Genomic DNA, 16,755 nt, shown 5'->3' with positions numbered 1-16,755 from the left:
CAGGACACCTGACCCAAACTAGCCAAAGGGGTATTCCATACCACAGCACGTCATGCCCAGTATATAAACTGGGGGGAGTCATGCAGAAGGCCCAGATTGCTACTCAGGTCAGGCTGGCTATCGGTTGGCAGGTGGCAAGCAATTCTACTGTGCATCCCTTGTGTTTATTGGTTTTTTTTTTTCCCTTCCCTTTTTGGTTTTATATTCTCTGACCTTGTTATTTCCCTTATTATTATTAGTGGTGGTAGTAGTTTTGTATTATTATTCAGTTACTGGATTGTTCTTATCTCAACCCGTGGGAGTTACATTCTTTCGATTCTCCTCCCCATCCCTCCAGGAGCAGGGCGGGGAAGAAGGGGGAGAGTGAGCAAGCGGCTGTGTGTTTCTGAGTTACTGGCTGGTCTTAAACCACAACAATGAGTTTAGCAAATTTTCTGCAGTAAGATCCTTTCATCCCCATTACAAAATTAGGGCATAATTTTATTTATTTTGTCATTTATTTCTTAACTTTCAGGCCAGCTGTTGCATTTTCATAGCAGATAATTCCTTGTTCTCATTGTGTTGTCTAGCAAATCAGCTTTGGACACTGTTCAACCATTGCAGCAAAGGCTGCTCATGCTTTAACAGAGTCATATCTGTTGTGCTGACAGAAAATATCCAAATAAAAGGGAGAAACCTGCCTAATGTCTCTGTGCCACTTTGATCCAGCTAGAGAACAGACATATGTGTTTCTGCAGACTTCTCTGGGGGATGCTTTCAAGCAAATTTACTCTTTTAAACATATTCTCTTAATTAGGTGAAGCACTACTCCTTACAAGAAATCTCTTTTGAAACCAGGAAGAACTCCTCCTCATACTCTTATTACAGTGACTATGTCAGGGTAGTGATGTGCTGTAAGCACTGCAACTGATTTCATTATTTTTTCACTAAAACACCGATTATATCTGCATCTGAAGTTGTAATCCATGGGGATCTAGGGAAGGTAAAATAACTGCAAAAAGTGACGAAAAGGAAAAAATTGACAGAACAAAGACTATGGAAAACAGGAGGTACCTTGCATCTAAAAGCTAAATGGAGCTCCAAATTACTTTCACTAGGGTTGATCCCTGAACAGTCTTGTGACTGAGCACACAACAAACACAAAGCAACACAAGTGGAAAATCTAAGAGATTCTAATTTTTCTAAGAGAGATATTTCAGGAGGTTGTGGTTTTGGGAGATAAGTTTTGTGGAGGGGGTTTTTTTGGCAATTCCATTATCAGGAAGGCTTACGCAAGAGATCGTGTATCACACATTATATTCTATAATAACAAATTGTCAAAGATTTTTATTTTTAGTGAGGACAACACCTGTTTTGACAAAGAAACCTGAAGGAATGAGAGATTCTGGAATGCTGATCTATCCAGTCTGAAGTTCATTTGGGACTAGATTTTAAAGGAGCTTCAGAGAATTCATCTGTATTAGCACCACGACGAGTACTCTATATGGATGGGAGAATTCACGGGAACTGCTAACATCTCTTTCCTGGCAGTTTTGGACCAGTGACCCCACAGCAATGCAGCACATAAAAAGTCTAGCTTAAAATTTCGTGAAGGAATTCTAGTAGATAGGGAGAGTCTAAACACCTGACATCCTAATCAAGCTACTCAAGATGTCTTCTATAGTAACTGCTGCAAATATTAATGGAACAATATACCAAACCAGACAACTGCTGAGCCAATTTCTCCTGTTGCCATGCATCTCGCAGCTGGCTAGATAGCCACACACAAGTTACAGCCTGAAAACTCTGCACTACTACTTCCCTTTCCACTGTTCCCCTGGCAATTTTCCTTGGGCTTCAGCTTATTTGCTGCCCTTTCCCTTCTGCAGCTCTAGCACTGCCTTGGCCCCCACAGCTTTCCCTCGGCCACCTCCCAAGGGTCCCAACCTCCCAGGGCAGCCCCTGCACTCAACCCCTGCTTCTTCTGTGGTTTCTGGCTGGAGATATAGTTTCTCCCAGGAACAGCTGACCCACTTATAAACTAAGCTCTCAAAAATACAAAAGGAAAACTAAATCCACTTAATTTATAGATAAGCTTCTAAAAGGACAGGAAAGCTGATGAGCATACGACATTTCTGAACAAATACAACATGAAACGAGTGATCAGTTCCCATTTCCAGGATCCTGTTTCCCTGGTAGGCAGGTAACATGGAGCTATAGCAGTGCTAGTTTGCTGTCCTGGGTTCAGCACTGCCATGGTGCTCACAGTCTGTATGATATTAAGCATGGATGGCTGAGAAATTTATGAGATTTAAACCTGAGAAAGATTGAAATACTACTGATTGATTGGTTCTGGGTCCTTTGTAGGCATGACAACTTCTTTTGTGATTAATTCCAACAATAACTTAGTTTTAGGATCCTCTGACATAAAAGTCTTGGCTGCTACAATATTAAATAAGAGAAATCCAAGGAAATGTATCTGTTACTAAATCTTCTCTTTTAAAATTCATCTTCATAATATTGCTAGATTAAGATATCAATTTAGAAAGTGCTAATGCATCTGGAAATGTTATCATTTTTGTTAGGACACAGCAAAAGAATTTTATGATTCCTAGAACCAGTTTTGGATATCCATGTACTGTATTTTTGGACTGAAATTCTCCAGGTAGCACACATTAAGGCTGAGATTTACAGCTCCTTCACAATTTGAGCAAAATTCCAAATGGGAATTAGCTGTAGCCATCACTACTCAAGACCCTCTTCATCAAGCACAGCCCTTGTGTGCTTGTGCCCATCTTCTCAGATACTGTAATTTGAAAATTCAAAGCTCACCATACAGCTTTGTACCTTCCTTTGAGACTTACTGCCCAAGCCATAGCAAAATTATAGCTACAATGAATTCAATGCAAATTATAGGCATCAGTGAGGACAGAACCTCAATCCTGAAACAGACAACAGTGATTCCTCTAGGTACTGGATTACTTCTTTTCACCTTTCTACTAAAATTTGTCCCTACATACATTATCTTTATAACCACCGAGTATAACTGACAATTCCTCCTCATCTGCAATTCAACTTTCATATTAAAAAATAAAGTGATCAGTGGTTGGGAGAAAACAACCCATATTGAAGACAAGAACAGAAGCAAAGATTACCGACTGGAAGCACTATAAATGAAGAACAAGTCTGCATCACTGGAGGCAAAATTAGAAGTTGTTTAATACAGATTCTGGGTGGCACAAACATACTGGCAAAATTCAGCTAGGAGCTAAATATCTGACATCTTTGACAAGCATTCTCAAGCTTAAGACATTACTAATTGTAGGTGCCCCTGTATCTCTATTGTCATCTAGAGAGAGTCCAACTTAATAAAAACCATGAAAACTGGGGAAGGTGAAGCTACAAGGAAATGTCCATAACTACCACCCTGCAAAGAGGTGGTAACCTGCAGTGAGGGGCAGAGCTGATAATTGGCTTTAGGTATTTTAAATCACATCAATGAGACTTCACAGAGGATATCCATTACAAACCAAGTTAACAGGACCCACATAGGGCAAAGTGGACAGGGGAGAGCACTTTTTTGGTTTAAGTTTCTTAAGAACTCATGCAGTCACATTGCCTGCCCCCTGCCTTCCCAATACCTTCCAAGTCTGCTGGCCAGCATTACATAATCTAATATACCTTCACAAATCTGACATACCTTAACAACAGATGTTTGTGATAAATACTGAATCTTATAACATTTTAAATGGTAGAGACACATCTATCTGAACTACTATTTGCTGCTCTACAGAGATAATAGAACAAAGAGAGAGAACTGGAGGGGAAAAAGTATAATAGCTCAAAGCAATTTCTTGTTCAGAGATGATAGTAAGTGCAGAGCAAGGTTTATTAGGAGAAATTACTGAGGCAGAAGCACCACAATGATTGAGGAAATTTTGGGGTTATATTCCATAGTTTAGAGATAACATGAATTTAAATAGGTAAGGAATGGTTTCCTCACATTTTCTTACTTATATTCTTATCTATATTTCTTATGTAAAAATAGACTGCTATTCAAACTTAACATTTGTATTTCTTTTACTCATACAAGAGATGAGATTATTTATTATGACAAACTAAACTAGTATACCATATTTCAATCAAATAACAGGTAACTGAAGTATGAACTGCTGTCAAAACATGCTGACCAAAACATGCTGTCTTTAAACTGGTTTTGCTGCTAAATGCAGACAGGCTTCAAAAGAACTGGACATTCAAAGTACAGACTAGTCTAGTTTGTCCAAAGAGTAGAGTGTAATCAAGCTGTTGCTACCTCTAGTTCTGAATAGTCTTCCCCATCTTCCCAATTTAAATTGGAAGTGCAATATATTCTGGGGAGAGATTAAAAAAAAAAAATAAAATGAAAAGAGCAACAACAGAAACAGTAAATGCTAACTAACTGCTTTCTCCCTATCCTCCCTGTAGGGTTTAAGTTTCCTGCATTGCATGTTTGTACTTGTCTTCATTCTGGCTCCTGCTGTGCCACCAGCTCTCAGGGCACAGCAAGCAGTGTTAATGTCACCTGTAGAAAGGCTGCATGCTGCTAACATTTAGAGCAGCACTGAAGCCCATCACGAAAAACAGCAAGGGGGAGAATCATGGTAATCTTGAACATTCCCTTGGAAAGGCAGAACAGTTATATGCTACAACCTGTATGAAAAACAGGATCAGTACAGCAAGGCATTACCTATGCATTTAAACCTTCTACTGCCTGAAGTGAGCATGAATGGAACAGGCCATGCCATCGTTTTCAGCAAAATCAGATATTTAAAATTAAATGAAATTCAGCTTTTTGTTATAACCCAACCCATTCATGTCCAGAGCAAAGAAAAACTATTTAGAGAAATAAGTAAAGTTTACATGATAATGGAGGATCAAATCTGATCAGAGCCAGCAAAGGGAGGAGTGTGACAGGGAAGGAGGAAAACTCTGGGAAACCTTTACTAACGGTGTGTGGAGTTGGTGCTCACACTGCTCACAGAGGTTTGTCTCACATGCAAAGCTACACTCTGAGGCCACCCAGTAGAAGTCTTCAGTTCTGAAATTGCCTTCAGTGTTTGGCTACAACAATCAAGTGAGTGAACAGCAAAACTTCAGTCAATGTTATACTGCTCAGAGTTTTTCTAAGGAATGTGGATGGGATCAGCCAGTACACAAGAACACGCAAGGATAAATAACATTTTTTTTTCCTCTAGCAGATTAAATCCTTTTCTGAGATAGCAAGCATCAAGATAAACTGTTAAGCTCTTCAGCTGCACTTTCTAATGTCCATAATTGGGGGGGGGGGCGTTGACCTTCTTTTCCTTTTCAGTCTTTTAGATTAAACAAACAAAGCCCAACCAACAAAAACAAACAAACAAAAAACCAAACAAAAAAACACAACAAAAACCACACATCCCCCCCCAAAAAAACCCCAAAAAACAAAACAACACAACAAAACCCCAACAATCCTTAAGACAGGGTTTTGTGTTAACTGTCGTATGATAAATACAAAACATTGCAAGCTGGACTGAAATCTGCAGAGGTGACACTCTCCACCTTGTTTTAAATAGTCTTAAGGGCTTTCAGACCTAAAGAAACTACTTCATTTCATATTACTAATACAATGCAGTTCTTTATATACCTTTAATAAGATGAGAATTCACCAAAATGCCTTAGTCACAAATTTTAATTTCTCTAAAACTCCATGAACAAGCTTATAACCATCACTTATCACTGTATAAGTCATTAATTTTGTTACTAATATGCAGGCAATAAATAACATTGACCTCCTATAACATTTTCCTAAGTAAAGCTGAAAACCTATTGCAAGGAAGTCAGTGTCAATATCCTCTTCCTCTAAAAAGAAATGTGACACAAGCAGTTTGCCCATAAGTAAGTGATCTCACCCACATTCAGGTGGCCAACAAGTAGTGCAAGAACATTTGGCTTTGTTACAACCTTAATGTGTGTTTTCTTCACTATGCTAAACTGCCTTCTAGCTCTGTGTTGCTTTCTAGTTGAGCACAGGCCTCACTATTAGAACAACTTGAGAGATATAAAGAAAAACCACCTCCAAGGGGATTCCAGTGATGATTGACACCACAAGCCAAGACCATCCCTCACAGACAGAAAGCAGGCGGTTCAGACCTCTCGAGCTTCAATATGCTTGTTGAGAGTGGAATGGTTTTGACCTTTGAACTCAAAATTGAGGTAATCCCTCCACTGATAATCACAGGAGGGCTCTCGGGCATGGACCTGTGTGGAATAATTACTGAATATGATTTAGAAATTAAACATATATAAAAATGTAGCATTGCTCACACATAAAGGAAAAACAGACTTTCAGGGTAAGATGCAGCTGCACGTGGTATGCCAGGAATTCACTCCACAGCAGTTCCAGTGACAACATTGCTTGACGGAGGATGGAGCAGAGTGGAGATTCTGCGGCCAAACTCTGTCCCAACACCAGCAGAGATGGGAACTAGGTGGTACTTAAAACTGATAAGCTGCATACTTGCTGCCCTGAGCCAACGGCCTGTCATCTTTTGACAAAATGCTGTCCTTTGTGTGAACTTTGCTTCATTACAATGCATTTTAATACGAAAACGCACCTCCACCTCCAGTGCTACCCGCCTCCAAAGTGAGACCACCCCTCTTTGAGCATGCTCTTTGAATTTGTTGTGGCATATACCTTTAAAAGCAAAGCGAGGAAAATTTACACCAATAACAATAAAGGTATGTATGACTAGAGTCACTCAAGCTCCACCTTGAAAGTGAAAAATACTATAAAAATGACCCAAAAAGTGGGGGGCTTTAGGGAAGACATCATCAGCTGACTACTCTCGACTCCTGGGACCGGTTGACGGGCTGGACCTTTCTTCCCCCCCATAGGGATGCCTTTGGGTAAGACTTGCACTGTATCCAGTGCTTCCCTGGGAAAATTAGGAATCTCTATATAGAGTTACTTTTTACTTTTATACTTTAAAGCCAGGCTATATCATTCATAACTTTGTCGCGCGGTTGTGTACATTATTTGCACGTGCCTTTGCAGACAGTGTATTTATCACCGGCAATCCACAAGAACCTGTATCTGTTGCTTTAATAAACTGCACTGTTTAAGTAGCTAATCATAAATCTCTCATTGAATGCGACAAGCTCCCTCAGTGTGGTCGTGCTAGTTCCTGAGCACGATTAGACTGAAGGTGCAGTGCACTATTAGTGCATCCGGAATCGTGATTATTCAATATATTGAATGCGACCGAACTGATAGTGGTAAATTGGGCATCACTCAGAATCTAAGCCTAGCCGCACCCAGCCCCTCTAATATCTGAGGATCAGCTGGAAAGCAAGGGGGTTTATTTTCTGCCAAATTATTTTACCTTTTCACGCAACAACCTGCACAGACTTGTCTCCACTCCCTAATGCCTAGACAGTTAACCTATTAGCCACCCAGATATCTATAACTGAGATATCTTTTAACTGAGAAACTAAAACTTGAATATGTTTTTGTTATTTTCTGGCAAGTTTCTACAATATGTCTGGCCAACAATAACAATCTTACATAAACAGCAGTTCTACAGCAGGAAGATGCTCCTTTCATGATGAGGCAGAAACTAGTAAAAGCTTGATAACACTAAGTGCTGTACTAGTTAATGCTGCTTACCTGCCAAGTACAAACCCCAGTACTTGAAGTTCAAAACTGCTAATTTCCAGTTGCTTGAGGCACGAAGACATTTCAGTGTGTAGAAGCAAGATGACAGATGTAAGCACATCTTTCTTCTATGGCCTCAGGAATTTACTGGCTTGTGGTTTATTGCTGGGTATTCCGGGGGTTTGGGGTGGTTGAAAGAACAACTTTGTTGAAAGAACCTCTTTCACAACAGGCTAGATTCACTGACACCCTACAGTGCTTGGGGCAGAGCTGGACCGTGTTTGATAGTCAGCTAACACAGTTACATCAAACAGTCACAGAACCTGACATCAAGCTATGGTCCAATGTCAAGAACAGGATTAGCACTACAGAGGCACATGCAGTCTGTGGGCTCAGTAACAACTCAATTACACGGTTGAAAACATGGTGATGGATTCTTTAAGAATATATACATTTGTATCAGCGAATGCAAAACTAATTCCATGCATTGTGTAAAATCCCAGTTATTCATTAAACAGTAGATTATGACCTTATATGCAAAGCAGTTGTGTTAATCCATTTTTAATGGGGCACAGTAGTCTTTGCACTCTTTCTGTGTCCCAGAGTGCACCGTAGGGCATTTTGTCAAGTGCTGGTAAAGGTCAGTTAAAAATCAGATGACTTCTGGTTTTTCTTTCATGTCCAACTCAGCTTTTTCTTGTTGTTTTGTTTTTGTTGAGGTTTTTTCCATAAATGAAGCAGAAGAAAACCACAAAGATCAAGAACATTTCTACAGATTGAGAGCCACCAATGTTTTAGACTTTGTACTTTTTACATTCCTGGCAGGATCCTTTTCTTGAAGTGCAAACACTCCCACTTTTTCTTCCCAGTGTCACCAGATTTCATCTTCCCCTGGTTCTCAACTCCTCCATCTTCTTCACAACTGCAACTGAACTACACCAGCTAATTGATCGATCAATCAATCAACTGTGTTTCCACCTACTGCTCAAAGTACATTAGAGATAAGGAACTTTCTCAGTGCTATACAAAGAATCCCTACATAAAAAATGTAAACTGCACAACTGTTACTCCAAAGACAGTTAAAGTTTCTAAACATGGTTACCTACATCATTAACTAAGCATTTAACTAAGAATGATAGCACCTGGTATACACTGTTCACACAATGTCTTTCAATCTTTAAGGACAAAACAGTGCATATGTTACTAAGTCTTAACTTTAGCCTGAGGAATTGTGCATGTATGTGCATCTAAGTTATGATTTGACAGTATTTTCCCTTTCACCATACCAGACAGGGCTTTATAAACCCAGCACATAATGAGTCCTAGATTTGATTGCAACATGGTCTGTATGCAAAGACATTAGCCAAAATTTTGCCTATTTTTTTAAAGAGCCAATCTTTTTTGTTATGCCTTCTAAACATTCTCCAAACCCTAAACAGATACAAGTGTGTCTGCAAGTCTCTGGAGAAAAAGAAAGGCAACCATTTAAACACTTGAAAGCATTCATCAATTTTGAAACTGAATCCTCCTCCGAAAAAGAAATCAGTGTAGAAACACTCATTTCTAAACACTATTATTTCTAGTTGAAATTTGCTTCTGACATCATCTCACCCCCCCCCTAAATCTCACAAAATTCTGGTATTAATAGCACAGTGCTTTAATATATTAATCATGTATATACATATGTATGCTTGCCTTAGTTCTTGTACATTAGACAGGCAGCCCACCCTTAGCTGCTGAAGCTATAGAGTGCATTAGCTGGGCAAGAAAATTCATCTAGACTATCTGATCACAGTCTGGATGTTGGTGTGTTTCCAAGCACAAGGTAGTTCTAAAACAGTCAAATCTGGATTCCTTAAGCACAAGCCAACACCATGCTTTTGAACTGTCACCTGATTAAAATGCAGTTGCTGAAAATTTAATATTGTAGGCAAGCTGTATATCACAAAGTGGCTTGACATCACTGGTGCTGAATTATTTGAAGCAGACAGAGTTAATAACAGAAGAGGTTTCATACAGTTACACCAGTTCAGCAGAGATCAAATGCCTGTAAACGTATCCCAATTTGCTCAAAGGGTGAGTGTTTCCTATCCGCCTGCTGGTAGAGACTGACCAAAAGAGAGAACTTCCTCACTTCAGAAATCACTCCTGCAGTTACTCATTTTTATCTTTGCCATATTAAAACACTTCAGTTCTTTCAACTGAAAAAAGAAACCATCATTAGCACTACCTAGTACTTTAGATAGAACAATAGTTTAAAGAAAAGAACAAAGGAAAAAAAACAACCCAAAACAAACACCAACCAAAACACACAAACCTCAAATACCCTGTTACTACATGGGGGCCTGATCTTACAACTAACAGCTGGTTTCTGTGCTTCTCTGTACCCCAGGAGCAGCTTGAAGTACTGAAGCAGCATCTCCTTCAGCACTCTGCACCAAAGCCCAACAGCCTGCTGACATCCCGCAGAGCTATGCTGGCATCTCACAGAGACAGCAAATCTGCTTTTTCTGTGGAAAAATCTTAAGCCTTAACAAACTTAACAGCTAAGGTATAGAGATCACTGAGGCCTGATGAATGTTTGTAGGAATTATGGCACTAATTCTTCCTATCTGTTTACATCGCAGACATCTGTTTAGTTGGAGACTCGTGGCTTGATGAATTTGTTTATTATTTCAAATGCATTAAAAAATAGCATAATCGACATTTTACATTGTAACTATTCACCAGTTTGACGTTATTATGCATTTTAATTAACATGAATACCTAAAGTTTGGGATTGAAGAGAGAATTAAGTCATATTAAAGTCAATAACTGTCACGTTTCAGTTCAAATTCACAAAACAAAACTAGACATGTCTATCAAAGCTGACATTTCAACAATACTAGTTAATGGGGGATAGTACCAATTCAGTATTTTTAAAGATGCTTGCACCAAATTAAAGACTCTTTAACCGACAATTTTTTAAATTTTTTTTTCAGTATGACTACATGTTAACCGAGTACTGTTAAACTTCACCTGAACAATATAGTCAAGAAGTAAGCACAATTCCACTCAATTTCCCATTAACCAGTGCTGAAGTGCTACAGGGGTTGTACCTTGGCCAGATGTAGCCCTTTCTACACAAGGGGTTCTCCTGTGGCAGTGGGGTTAGCTCTGAGCTGACAGATTTAGATGAAAAATAAAAACAAAACAAAACCCCACCATACCCCCCCACACACATCCCCCAATACACCATCCTATGCCTCCTAAAGTGCTGCAGGAGGGAATGATGACTTTGCACCTTAGGCACAGTATGTTTATATCTTGCCTTTAAGTTGCCCTGAGTCAGCCTTCCTTTGGTGAAATCCAAGTATATCCTTCAGGAAACCCTTCAGCTTTCACTCATTGACAGAACAATTCCACTCTGGATAGTTTTTCTCCCTCAATAGCAGTTTATGATCACAAATCCACCTCCTATTTACTAAGTCGAACTAATTCATGCTCTGTCACAAACAATCTTTAAAGATAACTTGATAACCATGCCAATTAAACATCACGGGAGAAAGACGTATATGACTTCATTTACTGTTCATTATTTAAAGCGGGAAAATAGAACTCTTAAAATATACATTTTAAATAGCAAAATGAATTTTTATTTTTTTTTTTGTTAAGAGGTTAAGAGTATGTTGTTCTATCATTAGATTTCTCATGAAAGTATAAAAGTAAACTGGAGTTAAATTATAAAGCTAAAAGAAACATCAGTTCTGGTGTCCTCAACATAAAAAGGACATGGAGCTGTTGGAGCGAGTCCAGAGGAGGGCCACGAGGATGATAAGAGGGCTGGAGCACCTCCCGTATGAAGACAGGCTGAGAGAGTTGGGGCTGTTCAGCCTGGAGAAGAGAAGGCTGCGTGGAGACCTCATAGCAGCCTTCCAGTATCTGAAGGGGGTCTATAAGGATGCTGGGGAGGGACTCTTCCCTAGGGACTGTAGTGGTAGGACAAGGGGTAATGGCTTCAAACTTAAACAGGGGAAGTTTAGATTAGATATAAGGAAGAAGTTCTTTACAGTGAGGGTGGTGAAGCACTGGAATGGGTTGCCCAGGGAGGTTGTGGATGCTCCATCCCTGGCAGTGTTCAAGGCCAGGTTGGACAGAGCCTTGGACCACATGGTTTAGTGCAAGGTGTCCCTGCCCATGGCAGGGGGGTTGGAACTAGATGATCTTAAGGTCCTTTCCAACCCTAACTATTCTATGATTCTATGATCCAGTGGTGGGTGTATAAAATTTTCCATGTAAACCCTACTACATCTAATAAATTCAGATATAAATTAGATGGCTAGCATGTTATTAAAGCATGTAGATCAGTAAAGATAACTAAACAAACACCAACTGTGCACTGAACACAACAGGAGAGAAAAGGAGATCAAGGTGGTTCCTTCAGATTAGGTCTGCAACTTTGTAATGAGACTGAAGAACAGTTTTGCCTAATATATACTGTCAGGAAAATGTAAAAAGTGGTCATCTACCCTGCATAAAGCATCAGGTTCTCTTTTGCCTAACAAGCTGTAAAGATACAGCCCCAGTACACACCCCACCAGCTGCATATGCACACAAGATTCCCTTGTATCAGTGCACTCTTACATCACACAATTTAGACAGAACTTGCCACTTTAATGAGCCATCTTGATGATGGACCTATAAAAGATAATTATATAATGAAACAATCTTGAAACATACCAAAATTCAGTTCTCTTCTGAGAAGCACAAGACTACAAGCCAGGAGGGGTTTATAAAATAGAAGCACTATCACAATCCGTATACAGCCACTAACCACACGCCTCTTTCATGGAGTCAGGAACTGCTCTCACACTGTTGATCTTCGCTTTCCTATGTCTTCTTTCTGCAAATATCTCACAACATTATGAAAGCAAAAAATATTACAACCAAGTAGTAGTGATGCTGTGATTATGACAGCAGCAGATGTTCACAGTGTGTATTATGTTTTCCACTAATCACTGTTTCCCCACAGTAATAATTGAGGTGTGCTATCTTTAACCATTGAGAAATGGTAATCAAGGTAAACACATTTCTGCATTAGAGAAAGCAAATGGAAGGGCCCAAGGTACATTTTCCTACCTTTTCTCTTGCAATAAAGATTTATTATCCAATGACAATCTTAATGCTGTAACTTTCGATAGCTCTGACCTTTTAATGTTCTTTTTGCTCTAAACTACAGGTTTGCTGTCCCAGAGCCCAGGGTTTGGTGGGGGTTTCTTCGTTGTGGTGGATTTTTTTGGTTTTGGTTTGGTTTTGTTTTGTTTTGTGTTTTGTTTTTTGGTTTGTTTTTTTTTTTTTTTTTCAAGACCACAGAGCATTTTCAGACTTATTATTCATTCTGCTACCAACTTTGTTCAATAAGAGTGCAAATCACTTGTGGTCAGAAAGGTTAGTTGAGAGCAAGATAAAACATGTTCTCCAAGGCTAACTGATTATGGTTTGAAGATACTGTTAATGAGTATCTGACTTTCTGTCCACTGGGTGTACTTTAAACATGTTTGCTTCTACCTCTTTTTTAAAATTATCACAGTGCCAGTTAAACACATACATACTGCAGTGATGGGTGCTACAGAACACCCTTATAAGAGAGATCTGGGAGTTAAGACATGGGATTTTGTACAGCAGTTATAAAATTTCTTGGTTTTGTATTTCCCAACTGAAGAGAAGTTTGACAACAGAAAAATCATTCAACATGGCATGGAAATAACTTTAAAAGTAATAATGGAAAGTAAATCCTGTGGGTGGAAAATAGGTGAGGTGTTTTTTTCTAGTCAAACAATGACAAATAACCTATATTTATAAGTATTTCTTAAATAGTTTACAAGGTAACAGCCCTGTGAAATTTGGAGTACTGCAAACAGAGTTATTCCACAAAATTCTTCCAGTCACTTAGTTTAAATATAAAAACATCTCATGGAGTCCAGATGGAAACCTCACCACTAAGTGACAGCAAAATCTGAGAGTAAAGAGGTGGTCACTGCTGCTTACATCAAGGCCAAGCATAAGGTTAGCAGTTTGCTCACTTCCCAATTAATTTCTTCATAGCCAGAGGCTGTCAGGTGGTCTTTGCTTCTTCCTAAGGGAAGACACTCGCTCTTACAGCAATAACTCTGTTCACCCCAAAGTCACACATCAGGGACACAGATACACCAGAGCTGCCAAGGCTGGCAACCCTCTGCTTTCACCAAAGGCTAAAGGAACACCTTCCCCCCCAAACCAATACTTATTTTCCCTTTTCCTCCAGCTGTTACAAACACGTGCTTATTGGGGTATCTGGGCTTACCAAGTGCACATGTCACCAGCTGGATTAAATGCCAGGAAACAATGTGGAGCCTGCTCAGCCACTGCTACCTTAACAAATGCCTCACACTCAAGCAAAAATTATTTTTTTTTTCTTTTCCATTTACAAGAATCTAGTCCACTGTTTTGAGCTATATATTTTGTTTAATTACATGTTACACCATAAACTTACAATTCCCATAGACAAAATGAAGCCGTAAATTAGCAACCTATTGTTAATATTCATCAGGGTTGTGTTGGTCTTGCTTCAGGAAAGACCTTTAGTAAAGCCCCTGTTCATTATAAGTGAAATGTAATCCTAAATCACCAGTGGATATTGAACACTGAATTTTAATTTAATGGTCTACTAACCTTAGTTGGCAGTTTTCTTTTATGTACACCGTAAACTACAGATATAGAAGAACACCACCCTCCAATTAAATATAGACTTAAAGTGGCCTCTACAGTCTTGCATCTTATCAAGATAGATCCCAAGAGCGCTGTACAATGTACAGCCTCAGAAGTTTTTGGCACCAGAAAGATGCAGTCATTTTTTGTCACGCTATTTTTCACTGGTTGGTTTGCATCACTGTATAATGCAACTCTCAAGAGAGTTAGCCAAATTAACCATCATAACACTATAGATAACTTGTGGAAATGCAACATATTGCCTTCTTTTAAATTAGAATTTTTTTTAAATTAATTGGGTTATAATAGTGACACTGTGCACTGAGTAACTGAGTGAAAATTGCTATTATACAGACTGCCATTACTACATAATTAATACACCAGCAGCCCCTACTTAAGGCATGAATCTTCTGCCCATGCAAATGATGCGGTCAGGCAGTTAAAGTGGCCTTTAACAAGCAAGGCAGCACTTCTCTGCTGGCTTACATTTATGCAACAGAACAGGCATCTTCTGCCTTCCAGAACCACCTGCACTGTCTCTTTTCCAGCTGTCCACGTAACTAAACAGTACCAGTTTTTTGCTTAAGCTTGTTTTCATTAGCTTTGGATCTTCACACCTGCCCTATACTATTTTAAATGTTATTTCTTATTTCAAAATATCTTTTATTCCAAACAAGTTTGAAGTCCCAAATGAGGATGAAACCACATCATTTAATCTCAATGCTTTTGACAAAACATGTTAAATCTAATAGCCTGCAAGGAATTTTCATTGCATCTAGATCAAAATTATCCACCTCTGTTTCATTTCAGGATAGGATAAGTGTCCAAAGCATTTAGATATTTCAGTAAAGCTGGTATTTGTTGGTACTGATGCAGAAGTTATTTTTGAGACACCTGAACTCCTTGGTCTATATAATGCATGAAGCATTAAATGAACTTTCTCTCACCCCATGTCCTGGATTCAGCTGTAACAGTTATTTTTCTCCTTCTTAGCAGCTGGTGCAGTGCTGTGTTTTCGAATTTAGCCTGAGAACAATGCTGATAACACATTGATGCTTTTAGTTGTTGCAAGTAATGCTTACTCTGATCAAGGACTTTTCAGTCTCATGCTCTGCTGGTGCAGAGGGGCATGGGAAGCCAGGAAGAAGCAGAGACAGGACACCTGACCCAAACTAGCCAAAGGGGTATTCCATACCACAGCACATCATGCCCAGTATATAAACTATGGGGAGTTACCCAGAAGGCCCAGATTGCTGCTTGGGTCGTGCTGGGTATCAGTTGGTGGGTGGTGAGCAATTATATTGTGCATCACTTGTGTTTATTGTTTTCTTTTTCCCCTTTTAGTTTCATATTCTCTCCCCTTGTTATTTCCCTTACCATTATTATTATTGGTGGTAGTAGTAATAGTTTTGTATTATACCTTAGTTACTGGACTGTTCTTATCTCAACCTGTGGGAGTTACATTCTTTCGATTCTCTTCCCCATCCTTCTGGGAGAAGGGGCGAGGGAAGAAGGGGGGGAGTGACTGAGCGGCTGTGTGGTTCTGAGTTACCGGCTGGGCTTAAACCACAACAGTCCTTTTTGGCACCCAACATGGGGCACGAAGGGTTGAGATAACGACAGATCTCACCAGAGTGTGTCTAATCATATTTGTGATAAGCATTCATTGTTTCGGATTAATAGTCACTCATCACAATGTTGATTTATTTGCTCTCAGAGTTGTTGCGCTTGATCTCAGAGTTTCAGCATGTCGTACCTTACTTGCAGACGGTATTTGCTGTTTTAGTGTTTGTTGGCTTTGGGGCCTGGGCTAAGGTTCTTGTTTCACTGTACTTTATGGTAATGACTTGTAATACAATAGACTCATTGATCATGAAACTGGTCTGGCATGTGTTCTCAGCGTGGCCATCACCTCCATACTTTGGGAGGCATATAATGGGAAGTTTTAGCAATTACACATTTTTTTTTTTTCTCTCCTTGGTCAACCTATGAAGGAGACATTCCCTCCCCCCTGCTTAATTTGGTATCAAATTAAATATAAGTACAAAAATACTCTCATCCCCAAAGCACTTCCCCCCCCCCCCCCCAGGTTAATGTGGCAGATTAAGCACAAATTCACTTACTCCGTTATTCTATCAATACAGCAATTATTACAAACATCTGGAATTTAATCACTCATGATACACTCAGGCTGTGCAGACCACTTGCTGGGTCGACTTCCACACTGGCTACACACCAACAAGAGGTCCTGTCACTTCCTTCCGTGGGCTGGTCAGTCAGACTGAAACAGCAACTGCTCCCACCCAATGCACAGACACCAGCAGCCCCAAACCCAACACACCTGGCAAACTCATCTGAATGAGCAGCAACAGGGG

The sequence above is a fragment of the Strigops habroptila genome, chromosome W, assembly GCF_004027225.2.
Source record: "Strigops habroptila isolate Jane chromosome W, bStrHab1.2.pri, whole genome shotgun sequence".
NCBI classification, from domain to species: Eukaryota; Metazoa; Chordata; class Aves; order Psittaciformes; family Psittacidae; genus Strigops; species Strigops habroptila.
Note: the sequence above shows the minus strand (reverse complement) of the source record.